We start from the raw sequence: 19472 nt of genomic DNA, 5'->3' as shown, positions 1-19472 counted from the left end.
ACTGTTTTCACAGTCAGATGTTATGTGGTCACCTCTTCCCAGGTCTGCTGCTCTGGGCTGATGAGCTCCTGGTGGGATTGAAACCCCACATTCTGTAGGGGACCTTAGAAGTTAAGATATCCCTCCAGATTCTCAGCCACCATCTGGTGGGAGCAGGGCCAGCCCTTGTCCTGTCTCTGTCCTTCCTACCAGTCTCCATGCGGCTTCTTCTATAAGTCTTGGTTATAAAACTTCTGTTTAGCTATTCTTCAGTTGCTTATTTGGGTTGATTGTTCTATATTTTATTTGTAATTCCAGTTTGGTCCTGGGAGCAGATGAGTATAACTTCCTCCTACTGCATCACCGTCTTGGATTCTCCTCCAGAGAAAGAAACTTTTATCCTCCCAGGGCTACTTTCTGTTTACAGTGCTCTGAGCTACACCTTCCCACATTGATTCCCCCAAAGATGAATGTCTTCTATGCCATCTTCACTGTCCTACTTCCTCACCATGAGTTCTTCCCTTCTTAAAAAAAAAAAAAATAGAGTCATGAACTTTGGATCATGTTATATTGTTATGAGCTAAATTATGTTACCCCCCCCCCCCAAAAAAAAAATAGAGTCACGAACTTTGGATCATGTTATATTGTTATGGGCTAAATTATGTTACCCCCCCCCAAAAAAAAATAGAGTCATGAACTTTGGATCATGTTATATTGTTATGGGCTAAATTATGTTACCCCCCCCCCCAAAAAAAAAAATTAGAGTCATGAACTTTGGATCATGTTATATTGTTATGGGCTAAATTATGTTACCGACCCCTCCCCCAATTCATATTGTAAAGTCCTAATCCCCAGTACCTCAGAAGAATGTGACTGTATTTGGAGAGAGGGCCTTTAAAGTGGTAATTAAGGTAAAATGAGGTCATGTGAGTGACCCTAATCCAATACAACTGGTGTCTTTATGTGAAGGGGAGATTATGACACAGACATGTGAGCACACACAGAGGAAAGACCAAGTGAGGACATAATAAGAAGGCTCTATACTGTCACTTAGGGGATTTGGTTTCAACATATAAATTTTGGGGAGTACAAATATCCAGTTGATAGCACGGGTTACTACTCATATCTCACCTCCTTCCCAAAGGTCACCAGATGTCTAGCCCAGGGTACTTTTCTCTACCATACCATCATGCCCTGCATTATTGTGAAGCAACTCTCCTGTAAGAAATGTAGAGCTAAGTAATGCCAATCACAACAGTCACCACTTTCTCAAATTATCCAAACAATTGACATTAACCCTAGACTCATTCAATAGATGACATTTGACTGGTGAAGAAACCAAGGCCAAAGAATAAATAACATGCCAAGGTCACATAGGAAATAGCAGGAGAGCTAGGACCTCAAACCAGTCTTTATCCTTCCGGCATGCTAATAACTCAGTAACTATCAACTAGTTATTTGAAGAGCAATACATTGGCAATTTAGAGGGACAAATCCACAGCTAGAGACTCCTAGATTAGAATGTGCACTCCATGATACACACCAGCTGTCACTTAAACTTACAGAGCCTCAGTTTCTCTTCTATAAATGGGAATAATAACAATACCAAATCATAGTTAAATGAGATAATACCGGTGAAGAGCTTTAGTTATATTTAACTTAGTAAGTACATAGATGAGGGGAAGATGACATGTTCATCTTTATTAGGTCATATGAATACTATGTAGATACTATAGTAAATATTATGTTAGTTTCACATTATACAGTAAATATTATGGATACTGTGTAGACACTACAGTAAATATTATGCTGGAAGTGTTGGTTTGCCAATCCCAGAGCAGGATTGTGCAATAGAGTTCCAAAGGCCACAAAGGACTGCCTTCAGTGGCTGCAATGGGGTTACTATTCCAAGTTTGGTAAATTTAAACATGGAAATTGCAGAAACCAGTGAAATGCCAGATGTTTAAAACAAGTCAATATCACTTCTGGATGGATATTGGTCTTTAAAACCTTTCTCAATAATATCCAATTAATATCCATAAATCTAAATATTCTCAACAGAGGTAAATAGATAAATATCCTGATTTTGTTGTGTATGATTCCACTCAGCCTTTACCAGTTCTAATGCTTAGTGCCAGATACATTTTTCCTAGTATGTTACAACCACATAATTTGTACCCGTTTCTCCTGGTGAAAGAGTCTTCATTTTTGACACTGCCAGAGGAAACAAAGCAATTTTATTTTTAAACTACCATTGTTTTTAGTTCCTTTGTCCACAAAATCATAATAAGACATATACAGAGTATTCAATTTTAGAGTTGGTGTGCTACCAGGATATTATTTTTCAGGAGAGAAAAAAAAGTAGAGGAAATTTCTGTATAAATAATCATGTCTGTCTCTTGACAGAGCTGGTAACCACTGGGCAATATATTTTGTTCCTCCTGAGACTTCGTCATAGAAACCACCATATCTGAGATGGCTCCTAAAGCAATTACACGTTCCTCGTGACCTTCCCAGGTGGAAAAATCTGATTTGGATGAGTTAGAATGGCAAGAAGAATATTCTCAGGGATCATAGGCTTTATAATCTAGGTTGAGTAATTTTTTTTTAATGCAGAAATTTGACTCAAGAGATCAAATAAACATCCTGAGAATTTTATAGAAAGAGAAATCTCTGGTAGTGATTAAGTTCAGCTAAGCCAGAGCCCAGTCTCTCAGTATAAGGCAGTAAGGGTGGGGAACACCAACCCAAGCTCAATTGTTAAGTCATTCCTGACTCTTGGCCATAAGTACATCTGGTCCCACCACTTCCTGGAGTTTTTGTTGTTTGTTTTTAATTTACCTTTTAATTATAGCTAGAACCTGTTTTGTTTTGACTTGTATATGTCACTGATGCAAGGCCTTATTAATTTGCAGAAATAGGATTGTTTTTTAAAAATAACATACACCATATATATCTACATAGCTATATATAGAGAGAGGGGTCTATCTAGAGCAGTGGTTCTCAACCTTTCTAATGCCGCCTAAGACCATCGGAAAACACAGATATTTACATTACGATTCATTAACAGTAGCAAAATTACAGTTATGAAGTAGCAATGAAAATAATTTTATGGTTGGGGGTCACCACAGCATGAGGAATTGTATTAAAGGGTCGCGGCATTAGAAAGGTTGTAGAGAGAGAAAGGGGGGCATATAAACTTAAAGGCTATGAATCCATTCCTTGTTTTCTGCTTTGGGTAAAAAAACAAAAACAACAAAAAGATTAAAATATAAAAAATAAAAATAAAAATCAGGGGAGGAAATCATTCGTAAACAGAAATACATTTAATATTTTCTCCCCCACCTTTTTTTTTTTTTTTTTTTTTTTTTTTTTAGTAAACCACTAAAGTGGGCCTCTCCTCTCTCCTTGGACCTCCGGAGTATATAAACACACCCTCACATATACACACAACACATAATATCTCCGTTGATTCTTAAGCCAATTCTGAGAGGCAGGCAGAAATATATAAGAAAGAAACGTTTATGGGGCAAGGGCTCTGCCAGGCTCTGCTCCAGGTGTTCTCTCATTCATCTTCTGGGAGCAGCGGAGCAGACACAGAAAGGGAACCTCAGGGAGATCAAGTGACTCATCCCAGGCGAGTGCGTAGTGAGCGCTGGGCAGGGTCTGCGGGACCTGCCAGATTTAGACATTCCACCACCCTCCACCTCCACCCGCCGCCCAGCTCTGGAAAAGACCACACTCTAGGCTTCTTTTTCCATTGCTACGAGATAGAAATTTCAGGAGAGAAAAGGAGGACACGTGCGAGGAGAGGGGGGAAGAGAAGAAGAGTTGGGGAGAAGGGGATCTGGGAACAGAGCCCCTGTCCTTCTAAGGCTGTGGGTTTGGGAAGGCTGCCAAGCTGCTCAAGAAGCCATGGAGAAATAAGGTCCAGCTCTTCAAAGAAACTTCTTCCAGAAGAAAAAGTGGCGTGAATAGCTTGCTTTCCCCAGAATCCTTGCGTGTTGTTTTCCCTCAGGTCAGTGACCATCACATAACCATATTTTCATTTTCATTTTGGACCTCAGAAAGCTTAGGATCACACAACTCAAATTTGTTAACCTGTAGAATTCTCTAGTCTAAATATTTACTCTAGCTTTTAACCTGGCCTTGCCTTTTTTATTTGTACAGGGTGGGGCAAAAGTAGGTTTACAGTGTGAGTACACAGTTTATTCTTGTATTGTTATTAATGACTAATACTTTCCATATGAACAACTATAAACCTACTTTTGACCTGCCCTGTATATTCTCAAGTTCCAATTTTTAGCTATCTTATGTTAGCTTATAAGTTATATCTGCTTGTAGACAAACCCAATTCCTGTGTAACCAATAAAGCAAATAATTTCATGCATTTGATCACTCTCTCTAGTACCTAATACAGGTGGTAGTGTATATTAACTTTCATTGTTGGTTCAATATGCTTACTTTGCATTATGGTTTTTGTTGATTATATTCAAGTTATTTTTCCTTTATTCAGTCAACAAATATTTTCCAAGTGTCCAGTATATGCCAGGCTCTGGCCTTTGTGTTGGGCCCCTAAGGGAAGCAACACTCACATAGTCTCACTTTCAGGAAGACAACGCAATTGTCACACAAATAAAATGAAGTTAAAAGTACAAGGAAAAAAAGGCAGAGGGTGGTACAGGTGCCCCTACCATCTGGGCTTGAGTTAAGCCCAAGGGTGGCCAGGCTGGCCCAGGCCTGTGAAGTTTGAACTGAGATCCATGGGCATTAACTCTGAGAAGAGGGCAGTGGAACAAGCTTGGAGTTGGGGAGCACTTCAAGTGGAGAAAACAACAGGAGCAAGGCTCTAGGGTAGAAAAGAAGGTAGGTGGCTACTTAAAAAACTGAAAGAAGGTCACTGTGCCTGCAGCTGGGACAGCAAGAGAAGGAAATGGTCTTGAAGTAGACAGACAAGTCATGTTACAGATTTTGGTCATTGTCCTCAGAACAATGATAAGGATAGTAAATGACTTGCTCAAAGTCCTCCACCAGTAAATAAAGAAATGTATAACAAATGTTAATAAAACAAAATTGGAACAGCTGGCAGCCTATAATAAATGCTAAGGGGAAATCTGAAATAATTATTACATTAATGGTTTCACATATAAGGCCTTATCAAAATCTCACAAAAATTCTGTTAAATGGTTATTACTAAATTTACTATTACATACCCCAATTACAGATGAGGAAGCTGATGCTCAGAGGAGTTAAATAATTTGCTTGCAATTATAGTCAAAAAAGTGGCAAAACTGGGATTAGAAATCAGGACTATTGAATGAAAATCTTGTGTTCTTTCCATGAAGCACACCCTGCACAGTGCTAAGTTGATCCTTTAAATTCACATTCAAGACTGGGTACCAAGGACAAAATTGGAAGATGTACACATTTCTGTATAACTGGCCTCGAGCTTCATTCTTGACTGTGGAAGAGAATATATGAGACAGATTTTATAAATTATTCTAATAAATTATTCTATCCATGCAAATGCCTAGCAATCTTGAATTTTTACAAAGGAAAGAAAACAAAACATCCTTCACTGTTGAAAGGCAATTTGTTACACTTACAATGTTAAAAAATCTAGGCAAACCTTAGCTTTACGTGCTTTGATTTTAAAAGCTGTCACTCTTAGGCAGAATTGAATGTTGCTGGTTCTATCTCTAATCAGAGGAAAAGGAAAATTTGGAGGGGATGTTAAAGAATTGTATTCTTTGCTATAAAGTTGTTTTTATTCAAAAAAAAAGTAGCTTTAAGCAACATCAATAAATGGAAATGGGGTTTTATGAAAATGATACTCTTGATAATAAAAGAGAAGGAAATCTCATGAGGAAAAAAAAAAGGAGCCATAGAGACAGAGAAGTGTGCCCTGAAAGTCATTTGGCTCTAGAGACTGAACAATCTCACCAGCTCCTCAGTAGCAAGAGTTCTTGAATTGCCCTCAGAGGTGCTGCCAACAGTAGGACCCAACTACTCTCCTGTTGTCATCCTTCTCTCTTTTTATAAAAAACAACGTGTTTTTATTGACTTCTAGAAGGAGAGAAAGATAGAAACATTGATAAGAGAGAAGCATGCATCAGTTGCCACCTGCACGCCCCATACTGGGGACGGAAACCAGGGTGTGCCCTGAGTAGGAATCCAACCCGTGACCATGCAGGCGTCCTCAAACTACAGTCCGCGGGCCACATGCGGCCCGCCAAGGACACTTATCCGGCCCGCCGGGTGCCGCTGCCTGTTCTGCTTAGCAGCCGACTCGTCCCGGGCCCGCAGTGCACATAGGAATTTGTTCATAGTTTTTTTTTTAAACTATAGTCCGGCCCTCCAACGGTCTGAGGGACAGTGAACTGGCCCCCTGTTTAAAACGTTTGAGGACCCCTGATTAGTGCATGGGCTGATACTCAGCCAACAGAGCCACACAGGCCCAGACTTTCATCCTTCTCTACACAGCCTGCCAGTATTTGTTGGGCATCTCCTGGACACCAGAGAATATGGGAGGTTAAGGGAGGCGGCCAGGCTTTGTGGCTTTGTTACACTATCTGAATTGCCAACCGCCTGACAACTGGGGCCGCTGTCTGTGCTGTGTTCTTGCACAGGTCTCTGGGCTCAGCCACAGCTATTGCTGCCCACTCCTGCAGGAGTGCCCACCAAGTCTCTCTGTTCCTCCCAGTTGAAGCAGGTATCAGGGCAACAAGATTCCACACTGAGCCCCACGTGAACTCCCGGCTGGCAGGCTGCATTTCTGGCTAGTGTCAGCCCCACTCCCTTTCGCCTCCCCCTTTTTATAAGCTTGCCCAACTTTAGATGTTTCAATGTGCGGATCTCTCAGGCATATTTGGGAGTTAAGCAGGGAATCTTTGTTGAGATATGGCTGTACAGATTGTTGTAATTTCTAGGGGAGAGACCAGGGGAATCTCGTATGCCGCCATTCCTCTGAGATCACTCTCATTTATTTATTCAGTTTCAGTAAGATCTAATTTTCTCATCATGCAGCCCTGGCCCATGTGGCTCAGTTGCTTGGCGCATCATTCTGTGGACTGAAGGGTCGTGGATTTGACTCCCCATCTGGAGTCTCTAGTTCAAAGAATTCGTCAGCTCCCAAATGGTCCCCAAAATTCAATTTAAGTGCAAGGGGGAGTCAATTAGGCCTAGTGTAGACACCACAATCCAGGGCACTGTTGTAAGTGCCCTGGAAGAATGGGGAAGAATGTGAGGAAGTCTTTCAGCAGAGAGCTGCAAGGAGCCCGGCTTTTTGTTCTTTCTGTTTATTGTTCATTGAGCAATTTCAGGTATTGCCAGATTCCCAGCTGCAACTGAATTCCTGGTCCATGAAAAGCACTATTGTTGTTGTAGCTGGACAAAGTTATCAATAACAATGACCAGCACTCATCTAGGGCTTACTATTGTTATCAATGGCAATGGAGTTCTTGCAATGTCTCAAGGAAAAGAATTTCCTGAGACTTGCATGGGAGGATGAGTAATATTTGTTTGGGTGGAAATAAACCCCTGGGTTTGCAATGTCCCATTTCCCTCCGTCCTGTCATGGAGGAAGTCCAACTGTGTCTTCAGCAGGGCCAGAATCAAGGCCACTGCCCATAGTTTCTGCTCCATATTAAAGTCCAGTCTAGTTCAGCATCCTGCGTATGGAGTCCACACAGCTATGGGTCATGTGGCTGCTAAGACCACATGGCTATGGAGAGAGAACGTGTGAATGCACAGGTGAGCAAGAGAGAGAACAAGAGAAAGGGAACAGAGAGAGGGAACTCTGGGGATTTTAGTCAGGGCTTCTTCAAACTTACCAATGAACTTTACACACATTTGATGGGGTTCACCCCCTAGCCAATCCATTGTTCCCCAGGCTAGACTAATAGACAAGCACCTGCCCTGGGCCACCCCAGCTTCTATTGCGCATATACCTAAGTCCCTATTCTCCCCCCAACAACCCAGTACAAGATGGGGGAAGAGAGGGTGTTAATCCCCTTGGAGCAACAATGCTGTGTGAAGCTATAGCTTCCTGGTGAAGTTTCCCAGGTGACCATGCTTACAATATCTGACTTCCCTTTGCTTTCTTTCTGTTATTAATATTAACTAGCGAATTACATCGATAACATTGTGTGTTGGGTACTTTACATGTATTATCCTATATAACCCTTATGTCAGCCTGTGAAGAAGCTACTATAATTTTCCCCACTTTTCAAATAAGGAAATCAGGGTTAAGCAAATAAATCATAAAGCCAGTAAATAATGAGCTGGGTTTGAAACCTGAGCTCATATCCAGACAACACTGGCATGTGTGAAGAATGACCTGTGAGATACACAGCTATAAAATGTAACTGTGCCTAAGAACCTTTAGAAATCAAACATATTTCTATATGTATATCTCCCCACTCCTCTCTAAAACTGTGATTATTTTTTGTTGTCATGACACTATACAAATTTACAAAATGATGCAGAGAAATGTAAGCAAAAGTCCCTCTGTTCTTTCAGCCTCATAAATAGTTTTGTTATTACATCAACAGGAATTCTCTTTGCTCATAGACTGTGTATTAATTCCTATCCCAGCTGTGCTGTCCTCTTTCTTTGATAGGAGTCTTGGTCTTTCTCTTAGTTGCCATACCTCTCTCAGCTAAGGAAACAAACATCTAAAGAAAACAGTTTCCATGATTAAGCACCTAAACTACTTCATGACTTTGTCTTACCTAATATTCTTAACAATTGGCATGCAGACTCAGTCCTCCCATTTCAGCATGAGCAGATGAGTCCAGAGGGGTTGGATGTCATGGTTAATATCACACACCTAGAAAGGAGACAAGGTGGTCGCCACATCCATGTCCTTTGACAGCAAAGCCTTACTGTATTCCTTTCTCCTTGTTCTTTCTACCACCTCTGTACTTTTCAAACATAGATTCCATAGAACCTCAATAGGGAGGGGGAAGTTGGAGCGTCAGGATGCAAAATATTTTAAAAATAAAAATAGCTTTTCCTGTTCTTCAGGTCTTGATCGAGCACTTATACCCAATACCCCACAGCATCGGGACCACCATTATCATTCAGCTGAGGTCTCTTGGATCCCTTCTTCCCGGATTAGCTAGTGAGGAATGTGTTTTCACATTCAACAGAATAAACGGCTCCAGCCAGTCTTACTGTCAATGGTTTGTCTGTCTGAGTTTTGAGTCTGACCTGGTTAATAGGGTTGGGAAGATTCCTATCTTTTCCCCCATGTTTGAACTGTATAATGTTGTACTGCCACCGTGTGGCTCCTTCATCGTGAGCTCAGAAACAAAGGCCTGGTGGGACAAAGCCAGTCAAGGAAACCACAAGGGGTTTGGAGCAGGGGCTGAAGGAGAAATGGAGGTTTGGGAGAGAATATGGAAGGCATATCCTAACTTGTCAGGGAAAGCATAATTCATGTTTGTCATAAAATAATTACTAGTCATGATCACAGGAAATGGAGTCCGAGAGACCAAATTTACAGTTTACAACTAAATAACTCCCTCTCTGGGCCTTAGGTTCCTTATCTGCACAATGGGAATAATGAACACTTTTCAGGGTTGTTGTAAGAATTAAATAAGACAATGCAGGCAAAGTACTTTGCCTTGAGCCTGCCACATGATAAGCTTTGCTGTTGTTATGGAGCTGAGAAAAAAATCATGCTCTCCTCCTCAGGGCCCCAAAGAGACTCTCTCTTCCCTGACATTCTAGGACTCTCCCTTTCCACTTTGCTGCTCTTTGATTAGAAGCTGAAACATCTCATCTTTCCCTGCTCTTGAAGCATGGCTTTGGGGGAGTTAAACAGAGTACATTTCAAATCTCATCTTTATCCTCTAGCAGTTTTGTGATCTTTTTGTCAAGTCATGTAAATTTCCTGAGCCCTAGTTTCCTCATCTACAAAATGTCTCCAGATTATAGAATGTATTATAAATAACAGGTACAAAGCACCTGGCTCAGTCATTGATCTATACGGTTATCATTATTATTGTCATTATTATACTTGCTCATTACAATTCTTTAATCCCTCCTTCAAGAAGCAACCAAGTTTTTAAGCTCATCTTAGCCTGCAAAAATCTATTGAAGCCAGTGTGGCTCAGTTGGTTGGAGCATTACCCCATACGCCAAAAGGTGGCAGGTTCAATCCCCATCAGGGTGTATTCAGGAGGTAGCCAATCAATGTTTCTCTCTCACATTGATGCTTTTCTCTCTCTCTCCTTCCTCTCTCTAACAAAAAAAATCAATTAAAAAATATCTTGCTTCTTAGAACCTGACAAAAGATGAGACCCACAGGAGGGGTAATTAGATTCATATTCTAGGCTGGGTGTCAACCACGTAGGTGTTTGATATTTTTTTCTGTTTGACTAACAATGAACATGCTCCAGGCTGGGAAGAATGCACAGTACTTTTATAAATATCATGAAGTTTCTATACCATTAAATATTCTTCACAACTTGTTTAAGGAGGCTGGGAAGACAAAGGTAGAAGAGACCATATAATATAAAAAGGCCTCAACCAGAATTCAGTTAACCCAAGTTTGTCAATTAATTAGACATTTTACTTGCTATTTTTATAAATATAAAAGGTCTAATTTCAAAAAATCAATTAAAATGTCAAACTAGAATATGCATTAGAAGGTAGTCATAGAGATCTCTAACATGATGACCTTGAGATATTGTAGCATCTTGAATCATGTGTAATGTTTGTATGTTCATTAAACTCACCAAGGCATGGATGTGGCTACAAATATTTAGGAAAGATTTGCAACAAGAGAAATTTCTATTTTGTTCACATGGAAGCAGGGAATTGGATGCTCAAGATGCTAAACATAATTTTTAAGACTATATTATATCAGCCCAAGCATCACATTGTCTTCTGAGAAGAGGGATACTGAGGAGAGGTTTGTCCAAAAGCCCCTGAGCTAGACCAGGACCTCATACACTCAAAGGCCTGAGTGAGCCATTGGACATAATCAAGTCTTGGGGTTTGGACAAGGGATCAAGAGACATGGGTTCAAGTCTCAGCCTTGTTAGTCAAGGAATGGTCTTGGGAAAGTCCGGAGCTCATTTTCCTCAGCTGTAACATGGAAAGACTGTATTAATGTATAAAATGATCTATCTCCAAAGATGATCTCACTTCCAAAATCTGTACCACCATTCTGAGAGAAAACTTAGAGGATGCTTATCTTAATTTTAGCCCTAAACTGGAGACAAGGTGTAGAGGGAATCCCATGCTTTGCATTACAAGTTTGTCCTTGAGGGAAACTCTACCTGGGATAATAATCCTGCACATCCAGTGCTAGTTCTAGTTCACCAACTTGTTTTCTTAATTCAGAAAGACCTTGAAGGTTCCAGTCCATCACTCAGATTTGATATTTAAAGATATATTTTTCCATAGTGGGGAGTCCCTGAGAAGACCTGAAATTATGTGGCTCTGAATACTCCTTTCTATCTTTCAGACCCTAATCCCAGGCCAAACTCAGGAGTTCTTCCAAATCCATGTGGAGGTGAGGAAGTGGGAGACTTCATTTGGGGAAATGACAAAATACTTCCTTCTTCTTGGATCTGAGTGAACTCCCTCTGCAGGACTCCCACAGCCTCAGATGTCAAGGGTCAGGGGCCTGAGAAATAGGGCAGAATCAGGTTTCCCTTTGGACCACAGACAGCGCTTTTGCATCCATTACTCAATCCATTGCAACATTTGAGTGTAATCTCATGTAATCAAAGTATTACTAATGGTTACCCTCTTAGGCTCTGAGGTCACTTAATTTGGATAAGTGACTTCATCTACTTAAGCTTTAGTCTCCTCATCTGTAAAATTGGTTTAGAAACAGTCCCCAAGCACGGTGTATGTATGGTGATAGGTGGGTACTAGAATTATCAAGGAATCACTTTATAAATTATATAAATGTCTAACCACTATGCTGTACACCTGAAATTAATATAAAATAATATGGAGTGTCAACTGTAATTGCAAATAAAAAATAAAACGTATTCAATGAGATAAAAAAGGATCTATTGAGTAATTGGAAGAGAAAGAAACAGCCCTTGTGATGTCTACCCAGTTCTAATAAAACATTACTTTTCCATGATTTCATAATATACTTTTCTCAAGGCTAAATGGAATTTTTTCACATTTGATATTTTTTATATCAAAGTGTCTTTTATAATAAATATATATTTGTATGTTTCTGTTTCGTCCCCCCCCCCCTCAAAAGAGATGTTATTAAATCAGGGCATATCCTCTATTTGATGACAATTTAGGACTAAGGAATATAAGTGGGTTATGCTTCCATCCACCCCAATTTCCAAAAGTCTACATTTATGGTGATATCTTGAATATTCCTAGCCATAAGAATATGGCTCAAACCCACAATGTTTCAGTATGTGCAGTAATCACAGTGAGGAGACAGTGAGTTGGGTCATCCAAGGGTCCCACCCACCTGGCTATATGACAGTTCCCTTCTCTTGTGACATAGAACGAGGTTGGAACTGTTGTATTTCCCACTTCTCCACATCCCAGAAAAAAAAGGATAAGCCTGAGCCTTCTAAACTCAAGTGGAAAAGATTCGGCTCTTTTCTGAATATGCAAACATTTAATCACTCCCGGGACACCTGAGCTGGCAGCAAGGATGCTGAACACTAAAACTGCTCAACCTTGAGCCAACTAGGGAACTGCACTTTCAAAGTCACTGAAATACAGCTGGCATCGCTGCCTTGGTTTCTAGTGAATGGGGACTTGTTGCATAATTGAAAACAAGTCTAACATCATTCATTATTGTCAGAATTTTTAAAAAAGAGAAAAAGTACTAATGCCAACTTTTGAAAAGTCCCTTTGGTCAATTTGCTTGCATAAAAACTAGCCCGTCATCCCCAGCCACTCCAAGTCTTGGCAGCCCCTTCTCTGACCCACCCCTTGGCACTGAGGATAAAATGATCTTTGTAGCTGCTTCTTTGTGAAGGTAACTTTAGCGCAGTGGAATAACAAATAAGGACGGAGGAATAACTAACCATTTCACTCTGGCCTAAACAGGCTATTTCAGCCACAGGGTACAGCTGGTAGGTCAGCCAACCAATACCTTTTACTAATTCTTCCAAAGAAAAACACAGTGAACTTGGACACCTCAGGGCCCTAGAGAATGTTCTGGCAGTCAAGCTGAGCTATTACCTGTTATTCTGATATCAAAAGAACTGATGGGTTACTCTTTTTTTTTTTTTTTTTTTTTTTTTTTTTTTTACCTCTTGATGCACCTCTTCTGATGTTTCATTCTCATTGCCAATTGCCCAGGACACCAGAAAGGAAGAGGCACCTATTAAGACACAGGTGGGAGTCATCAAACAGATTGCCTTTAGCTGCCCTCTTTACCTGAGCTAAATGGAAACTCTGACACCAAGACACACATTTTCTGCACAAGCCCCCTTCTCAAGACAAGCTATTAAAAGGCAATTATAGTGAGTGATCACAGCTGTTATTATGTCCAAGTGCTGCCTCTGCTATCTGTCTGCAGTGAGACAAAGCTGAAGAAGGCTTGTTTTCAACTGAATAAAGATTTTTTTCTGAGAGATGCCACTGCTGGAATGCCTTTGACTCAACTTGTGGGTCTGTGAGAAGAGATCCAACTTATATATCTCCATAGCCAAAGTCAACCTTCATAGAAATAAAGCTTATAAAAGAGCTGGTCAAAAAATGGCCTGCATTCTGGGTTATGCAAAGACAGGAAGACCAAAAAGATCTAAATCCCAAGCAAGTGAAAGCTCTCTGCCAAAGAGTACTAAACTAGGGAGGGATAAAGAATGGATCATGTAAGACTTAAGGAGGTAAAACCAGGAATTCATTTATCTTCAAGGAACTTACCTCTCTTCTGGAGAAAAGAATCTTACAAGATGAATTAACTGCATTTTTCACATCTTTTAACTCTATTTAACTCCCTAAAAGCATCAAGGAATTAAGCCAACATGACATTGTATATTTCATTCACCCAACAAATATTTCTTGAGGGCCTACTTCATGCCAAGCATTCTACAGTAGTGAAGAAACTATACCTAATCTCAGCCTTCACAGAGTTTATAATCTTGGAGTCAACTGCCTCTCCAACCATGTCATGCAGCAGTAAGGTAAATTGGAAAGAGCACTAGACTCAGGGTCAAGAAAAAGGTCAAGACTTGGCTCTGCCATTGACCTTATACATGATCATGAATGAATCACATGGGTCCCTGCAAGCTTTAGTAAAGTCAGGGATGTTTTTGGGTTGCTACATAGTTTACTTTCGACTTGTGTTCTTCTGAGCTCAGAGCATCTTGAGGGCAATACCAAACTCATGGGTCCAGGATGGCCCTAAGCTTTCCACCTTCCACGTCAATCTTAACAGTTCTGCTTTAATACATTGGGATGCAGAATAAAATCTCATTTAGGGGGAAAAAATTAAAACCTCAACAGCTAAAATAAAGTTTGAAAAATACTATCCTAAATGATTTTAAAGTCCATTCCTGTTCTATGGTTTGTTTTCCCAAATGTCATAGTTTTTGTTTCTATGAGCTTATTTCAGTCTTTCATCTCTGTCATATAAATCACTGGGTAATTCTCTCTAACAAAAGTTCCTCTTCTGGTAACATGGACTTATCTCATGAATGCTATCTTACCACACCCTCGTGTGGCTTCTCCATCTCTCCTCTTATCCAGATTGCCTCTTCTCATCCTTCAAATATAGGATTCCCAATCTTATCTAATAAAAGAGTAATATGCAAATTGATCATACCTCCACTACACCCACAAGCCACGCCCACCAGCCAATCAGGAGTGAGTATGCAAATTAACCCAACCAAGATGGCTGCGGCCACAGAGAGAGGAGGAGGCTTGGGTTTCCCCAGCAATGGAGGAAGCCATGCTTTCTGCCTGCCCTGGCCTGCCTTGGCCTCCACTTAAGGCTACAAAGTTTCAATTATAGAAGATAAATAAATCCCAGATATCAGGGCATCCGCTTGGGTCACCAGGGGCGTGGCCAGCCTGCAAACCACCACAGGCCCCTCACCCAGGCTGCCCCACTCCCCAAGGGAACCCCCACCCTGATTCGGGACACCCTTCAGGGCAAACCAGCTGGCCCCCACCAGGCCTCTATCCTATCTAATAAAAGAATAATATGCAAATTGACCATCACTCCAACACACAAGATGGCTGCCACCATGTGGTCAAAGATGACTGCCCCCATGTGGACACAAGATGGCCACCACAAGATGGCCAGCAGGGGAGAGCAGTTGGGAGGGACCAGGCCTGCAAGGGAGGGTAGTTGGGGGCGATAAAGCCTTCAGGGGAGGGCAGTTAGGGGTGACCAGGCCAGCAGAGGAGGGCAGTTGGGGGGGACCAGGCCTGCAGGGTAGGGCAGTTAGGGGCAAACAGGCTGGCAGGGGAGCAGTTAGGCATCAATCAGGCTGGCAGGGGAGTGGTTAGGGGGTGATCAGGCTGGCAGGCAGAAGCAGTTAGGGGCAATCAGGAAGGCAGGCAGGCGAGCAGTTGGGAGCCAGCAGTCCTGGATTGTGAGAGAGATGTCCCACCAGGACCAGCCTAAATGGGCAGTCGGACATCCCTTGAGGGGTTCCAGATTGGAAAGGGTGCAGGCTGGGCTGAGGGACACACACCCCCATGCACGAATTTCGTGCACTGGACCTCTAGTATAAAGATATCATCGGTATGAACAGCTCATTTCCTCTCCAAGTTACCATAGTTGACTTCTTTTCCTTTCACAAACCACTGCATTTCCTATTTTAGCCATCAATATAGGCTGCTTATTCTCCCTGGGGAAGATTTTGGGTTCTGTTTATTTGCTGATTTATATTCCACCTTGTTCTCAAACAGGATCTAAGATGGGTTACAGGAATGCATAAAGCGCAAGATTGCGTGACATTTTTAAATGATACAGAAGTAATACATGCACAATTTTTAAAAAATAAATAGTCCAGACAGAATTTTTTAAAAATAGTCTCTCTTCTCAGAACCAACTACTTTAAGTCATTTAGCTATTCTTTTTAGTCCTAGTCATTATTTTCATCTCTGAATAATATATTTACATTATCATTTTTTAATTTTTACATTTTTTACCTGATCCATTGAGTTCTGCTATTATGGATAAGGGGTTAATGGTCACTTTCTCTAGCCACCCAAGGTACCACTATTTCAGGTTACTCAATATACATTTTTCTACTATGATGATTATGTAAATACTAGGGGCCCGGTGCACAAAATTTGTGCACTGGGGATGGGGGGGGTCCCTCAGCCCAACCTGCCCCCTCTCACATACTAGGAGCCCTCAGGGGATGTCTTACTGATGTCCTAAGCCGCAGTCTGGCCTCCCTTTGTGGGAGGCGACCGGGCTGATCAGGAGAAGGCACCAGTCCCATTACCCTGCTGCTGCAGCCACTGCCAGTTACCACAGCCACCAACGTGTTTTCATCAATATGGACTCTAGTCCCTTCACCATGAAATAATAACTTTCTTTAGGCATTTTCAAGATGTGTCTTTCATAGGATATGACATTTCTTGCTTTATTTTTTTTTTTTTTATCCTCACCTGAGGATATGTTTCCATTGACTTTTAGAGAATGTGGAAGAGAAAGGGAAAGAGAGAGAGAAACATCAAAGTGAGAGGAACACTTTGATTGGTTGCCTCCTGCATGAGTCCTGACCTGGGCCCCGGCCAGGGAGGAGCCTGCAACCTAGGTACATGCCCTTGATCAGAATTGAACCTAGACCTCGCGGTCAGCAGGCCGAGGCATTATCCACTGAGCCAAACCGGCTACAGCAGGATATGACATTTCTTAGCCCTCCAGCAGCAGACCTTCGTTTTCTTTCTCCAGAAGTGTGGTGGAAAAACCCTAGATCACCTTTTTGGATTCTTATTACCCAAGTAACTAATAATATTACCAGTGGCATATAGGAAGCTTAGCCAATGAGCAGTCAGAAAAAGTGTTTCCTCTGTAGTTCACACCAATCGCAGGATGGGCCCTGCCCAGGCCTAAAGCCTCTGGCTGAAGCTTTAGGCCTGGCCAGGGGACCCCCAGCTCCCTCTGATCACCAGCTCCACCCCTGCCCAGGCCTAAAGCCTCGGGGCCTGGGCAGGGGACCCCCAGCTCCCTCCGATCGCCTGCTCCGAACCTGCCCAGGCCTAAAGCCTCTGGCCCAGGCATCCTCAAACTACGGCCCGCGGGCCACATGCGGCCCGCTGAGGACATTTATCCAGCCCGCCGGGTGCCGCTTCCTGTCCTGCTTAGCAGCCAACTCTTCCCGGGCCTGCAGTGCACATAGGAATTTGTTCATAGTTGTTGTTTTTTTAAACTATAGTCCGTCCTCCAATGGTCTGAGGGACAGTGAACTGGCCCCCTGTTTAAAAAGTTTGAGGACCCCTGCTCTGGCCGAAGCTTTTGGCCTGGGCAGGGGACCCTCAGCTCCCTCTGATCCCCGGCTCCACCCCTGCCCAGGCCTGCCCAGGCCAAAAGCCTCTGGCGGAGGCTTTCAGCCTGAGCAGGGGACCCCCAGCTCTCTCCGATCGCTGGCTCCGCCCCTGCCCCCTCGGCTCTGATCATAGGCTTGGCCCTGCCTAGGAACCCCCTGGCTCAGGCCCTTCCCAGGCTGCTCAGGGCCCAGCGGGGCCTACCTCAGAGTGACCTGGGTGCCAGGATGTTCCCGGGACCCAGGCGCTGGGCTCCTATGTATGCAAATTAACCACCATCTTTGTTGGGTTAATTTTCATGCTCACTCTGATTGGCTATGGGCGTAGCGGAGGTACGGTAATTTACATGTTTGTCTATTATTAGGTAAGATTGTTCTTGGAAAGGCCAAGTAGTTTTCTAACCATGAAGCTTAAATGGGAACATAAAAGTGTAAAAACAAGGTTAAAAAATAAAAGGGAGTTAGAAGTAGGATTAAAATATACACTTCACACACAAAAAAACAAAACATATGGGTATTTCTTCGCTATGATGAATAAAGCACCACTTAGATCACTCTCAAACTTATAGCATGCATTGTTAAAATGCAGATTCGAATGCAGTAAGCCTGGGTGGAACCTAAGATTTTTGCATTTCTGACAAGCTCCCAGTGATATTGATTCAGCTGGCCCATAAACTACACTTTCAATAGCAAGATCTTATCTGGTGACTTCCAGCTTCTCTTCTCCTTAGAAAGCCCTGACTCTTCTCAATAATCTCATTCTACTCATTTCTTACTCTACGGGGAGAGGCAACATGGCATTACCACAACTATGTGTCCAGTGGACAGGAACAAGTGTTCCCTCTCTGTCTTGCAGATAAGAAAAACTGTGACAGGTAAGGGACTCACACAAGGCTGAATGGCAGAATTCTCTAATGTAGAAGGAGTTACTTCAGTGTCTGCCTTTCTTGCAAACAGGCTTAGATTATGTTTAAACACATAGAAACAATCTAAAGAACATGTCTAGCTTGAGTCTGATGAAAGTCCAATTCAATAGGATAAGCAAAGGACCAAGCACACCTCCTGTTCTATTCTCTTGTCTCTGCTTCTTTTCAATTCTCAAAGGGGCTCTTTTCTTTGCTCATATCCAACTAGGCTACCAATTGACAAGAGCTGATGGAAGATACCCAGGGAAGCCCTCTCCTCTCCTCTATAGTAGTTATCCTCCATCACAAAAGAAACTTTCTTTGAATATTCCTACGAAGTGGTGCCTGTCATTTTTTTTTATGTGTGTAAAGGCCAGTGGTGTGCTGTGAATGTTTAATAAATGACTCTTAGGAAAAAAAGAGGACTTGATTTGTAGCATTTGCCAATTGCCATGGTGTAAAATGCTCCCACTCTGGCCAATTTCATGTTACCAATGGGACTTTTCTGAACATGGAATTAGAAAGAGATGAGTACAAGCTGGTACTTCAGTATATCACACCTAAAACCTATAAGTTTAAAGCCAGACAATTAGAGCTGTATATTCAGTAAAGATATGCAATTGTTTTATCAAGCTTCTTATCACCTCCCTTTACTACAAAATTAAGATGAGTTGGCAAGGTCTTTAGGAGTTAATAAATTTGTTTTTAATTAGAAAGTATTTGGCAGAAATGTTCCCATCACATAAATTAGGCACTTGGTCTACAGATAGCCTTGATAATAGGTTTCTTTGTCTACTACTGACTTATTGCCTTGGACCAGAGAAATTGATGATTCCTGATGATTCCCATACATTCTATAATCTGCTAGAAGAGAAAAAAAAAATCTGCTACTCATGCTTAAATTAAAATTATTAACAGCTTTTTTTTTTAATTATGCTCCAGTTATATATCTTAAGAACATTTTTTCAAACATTGTAAAGGTGTTTAAAAATATTTACTCGTGAATTGAGCTTGCTATTTGAAGGAAAGGAGATAAAATTTTTATATAGGAACAAAAAGATCTTATGCCTTCTGATCTAGTGTTTCTTAAAACTTTGTAAGTGGTCAGTTTCTATTAGTTTAAAAATAG

Source organism: Plecotus auritus (genome assembly GCF_963455305.1).
Source record: "Plecotus auritus genome assembly, chromosome: 3".
Classification (NCBI taxonomy): domain Eukaryota; kingdom Metazoa; phylum Chordata; class Mammalia; order Chiroptera; family Vespertilionidae; genus Plecotus; species Plecotus auritus.
The sequence above is the reverse complement of the archived record's forward strand: the minus strand, read 5'-3'. Positions refer to the sequence as shown.